Genomic DNA, 3,706 nt, shown 5'->3' with positions numbered 1-3,706 from the left:
TCATAGTGGAGTAGACTGTGACAACACCAAATTCATTGTTCCCAACTATAGTAAACAAGTGTGTTTGGAAAAAGGGGAAGATCATATTGCCATGCAAAATTTAATTTCACTGAAATTTAAAACTACTATATTTATTAAAAAAAATAAAGCAATTTCCACGAATAAAGTATAGGATACTTATGATACTAGGTGAGAAATCTTTAAATGTCAATTTCCCATTGTCCTCAAAGATGAAAAGTAGTAAAATATCTCTTAAATTTTGTCATATTTTGACAGAGGACACGAGATTTAAGAAATATAATAAAAAATGAGTCATATTTATATATATTAGTTTTATAATAAAATGTGAGTTGGAATGAGTTAGTGGAACGAGGTCTACTATTAAAAATGATAAAAGGTGAAATGTGACAAATTTTGTGGTATATGTGAAAATGCAAAAATGTGAAAAAAATTAGTGAGTAATAATTAAAGCACCAGACGGTTTGTCAAAATTGCGGAATATTAGAAACTAGGGAGTAGGGAGATATTAACCAGATTCATTTATAGGGTTAACCAGATATTGACCCTAAATTCATTTATACGGAATATTAGAAATTATAAAAGAGTTTGATGGGCCAAATATGAAAATGAAAATATAACCGCGTTGTCGATAAATCTGACTTTGCTATTTAGAATTATTAAAATAAAGAATTATGGTGAAAAATTGAACTGCATTTAAATTGTAAGTAAGTATTAATTGGGAATAATTCCACAATGGGAATAACATCTGAAATTTGAGAATAATTCCACAATGGGAATCTCATTGTGTGGCTAAAAACCAGTAGTAAGTCGCTTAGTTTGTATTCCATCCTTCTGTTGGGCCTGATTTAAATATAATTCTACTTTGGGCCTAAATTTATTTCTATAAATTGATTTCAACTTTAAAGTGCTCTTATTGACAATTGGAACGAATAAGTCTGTCACACTAAAATAATCGCCGCTTTCTTTGATCGACAAATAAGCACATGTGTATGTTTTATTTATTTTTTAGAGGAAATAAGGTTTGAGATTGGTGACAGAGTGGATAAGTACTACTACGAAGCTATATATAATCACATATTCAACCAAAGCAAATTATTTGAAACATATAAGTATTAATACTAACCGCATCTTAAAGTTGACTTTGATATATTATTGAAATTAATAGCTTTGGTAATTAGTAGAAGCGATGATTAGGCAATAAATAAGCTACATGAACACGTCTATATAATTGAATAATAATAGGGATAGAAAAACATTCAATTAGAAAACAACATTGATCAAAACATTCGATTTGAAAATCTAATGCATATAGACAAAACACATAGAAATCTAATTATGCATTTAAAAGAAGAGATTAAAAATGTAAACATAGATTTAAACGACAGATCAATTTGTTCAATTCATCATGTTTCTGCCTGCCTATCAAGATCTATAAACATAATCAGCATCAAAATCAGTAATTTCCAAAATTAGTCAAGTTCCATGAATTAGTACAAGAAAATGAATTTAGTTAGAAAATTATATAGAATAAATTAGTAGATAAATATGAAAACTTCTAGAATCTTTCCACCTCACTATAACACTTGTCCAACACTTCTTCTTCCTCATATTTTGATAGGTACAGTCGTGGCCTCCATAGAGGAGGAGAACGGTGGGTTCTTAAGCTCTTTCTCCCTCTCGATTTCTCATCGCATCGTCATCCTAATTGCGTAAACTCTAATAAATCAAGTAAGTTTTAACTATCCATACTATTTTTATAGCTTGAAAATTGATACATATATATTGTGTTATGATATTAGAAAAATTAGGCCTCTTGGGGTTGGAATGATTAAACCATTTAAATTTCGATATGTTGGTGTTTACGCGACTGTGGGCCTTCGTTCACTATGATTTGATGTTTGAATTAGAAGTGGGATCACATGGTTATTGATGTGGATGAATATTGAACGTATAGGTGGCTGAATTGGTGAATTTTGAGGTGAAAAGATAGTTTTGGCTTGAATTGGATTTTAAAATACATTATTTGATGAGTTTTGAACGCTAGATCGAATCAAAATCGAAACTAATTGTGAGTTTCTTTTATAAATGAAATTCTGACTTCATAAGATCTTCTATTTGTGGATTTTTGTTGGTTAATTCCATAACGAATATGAAATCTATGTTGAAAATGAGGGATAATACGAATTTAACGGATTTCCCGACATCGAAAACCTAGTAGGGATTTATCTTAAAAATACCAATATTAAGTTTATATACTTGTGTTATAATGGAGATAATTAGGAATGGATAATCATGGATTTTGAGAAATCTAGTTAATATGTCTATGATATAAGTTATGTACCAGAATTTTTAACATCTTCTATCGGACGGTAAAGGAGGTTACAAATGCCAAATAATACTCACAATAAATAAACAAAAATTAGCCTGATTGCAAAATGCCAAGAGATCATGAAAGCATATAAAAATGTCTAATTTATAGGACAATAAATGAAAGAATACTCACAACGGTTTTGGCATTAGGGCAATCATTAGGATCGTCCCTCAACATCTATCTCAGTAGACTAATACAAATGACAGATGCTTTGTCTTGGGTAGGAAACAAATTTTGTGAGAATATATAAAACTACATGTCTACAAATTGATTCCTTATTTTTTGATAATATATATTTATATGCCATTACACTATGATATAGATTAAGTAATGTTTAATTAGCACAATAAATATTTTGAACTTGGCCCTGACCCACTTACCATCTGGGCCCGGGTTTGGACTGGGCTCATTATTTATACCAAGACCCAGGCCCGGCCTAGTCCTCCACAGACATAGGCTTGGGCTGGGCTGGGCTCAAATGTCATTGGGCCGGGCTGGGCTGGCCAGCCCACTTAACACCTCTATAAGCAACAAAGGAAGTCATACTTTACGATGATGCATGTTTTCGATTCTTTTTATGTAGTAGTGGACTGTCGATTTTCCGGCAACTGCGATGATCGTGAATGAAAATGGAATGGCATATAAGTGGAAGGGAGGAAAGGAGCATCAGGTTATTAATTGCAAGGATTTAATGTCAAGTTTTTACTTCTCCTATTTAACTTCCGGCAACTCTTATGTTTTATCGAGATTACTACTATGATGCAAATTTTAAAGTGTATGATGCAAATCGTGTTTGAAGTTTTGTGACAATCCAGGTGAAAATCTAGCGGATTAGATTAGGAGGATGTTATACACTTAGAAGTGGAAGGAAACTCTATTTGATAGTGTGATTATATTTTAATTATAATTATTTATCTACCAAAACTCAAAATTTGATTATTTAATTTTATTCAACTATAAGTGTCAATTCAGCTATTTGTAGCATTAAGACCAATTTAATCCGGCCCAAAGGGATTTGATTCAGACTTGTCCCAAATAGTAGTAGTATATTTTGCAATAATGCAATATAATGTGAGCCTAACAAATTCCAAAATTATAGTAAGTCAGGGGCGGTGGTGATGAAATTAACGGAATATTCTAATAACTCATGATATGGATATCCTTTTTATCTAATTACATTATCTAAACATGATCAGCTATACATTTTTCATGTATGAGAAAAGAGGAAACCAGGCTCTGTCAGTCAATTCTCACCGGCAGATCAAATTCCCTTCCGTAAACGCCTACATTAAAAAATTACTAGCATAATTAACC

The 3,706-nt window shown here is 31.4% G+C and overlaps 1 long non-coding RNA gene across 1 annotated transcript; it reads left to right on the top strand.

Annotated features, from left to right (window-relative positions):
• Positions 1-1,609: 1,609 nt before the first annotated feature.
• Positions 1,610-3,165, top strand: LOC125212951 (uncharacterized). The gene is made up of 2 exons (XR_007174803.2): positions 1,610-1,749; positions 2,976-3,165. It is a non-coding gene; the product is annotated as an uncharacterized LOC125212951 (long non-coding RNA).
• Positions 3,166-3,706: the final 541 nt, after the last annotated feature.

The sequence above is a fragment of the Salvia hispanica genome, chromosome 3 (assembly GCF_029641045.1).
Source record: "Salvia hispanica isolate PSC_SH4W2 chromosome 3, Shi_PSC_v1, whole genome shotgun sequence".
NCBI classification, from domain to species: Eukaryota; Viridiplantae; Streptophyta; class Magnoliopsida; order Lamiales; family Lamiaceae; genus Salvia; species Salvia hispanica.
This window is presented reverse-complemented; position numbering and strand designations above follow the sequence as displayed.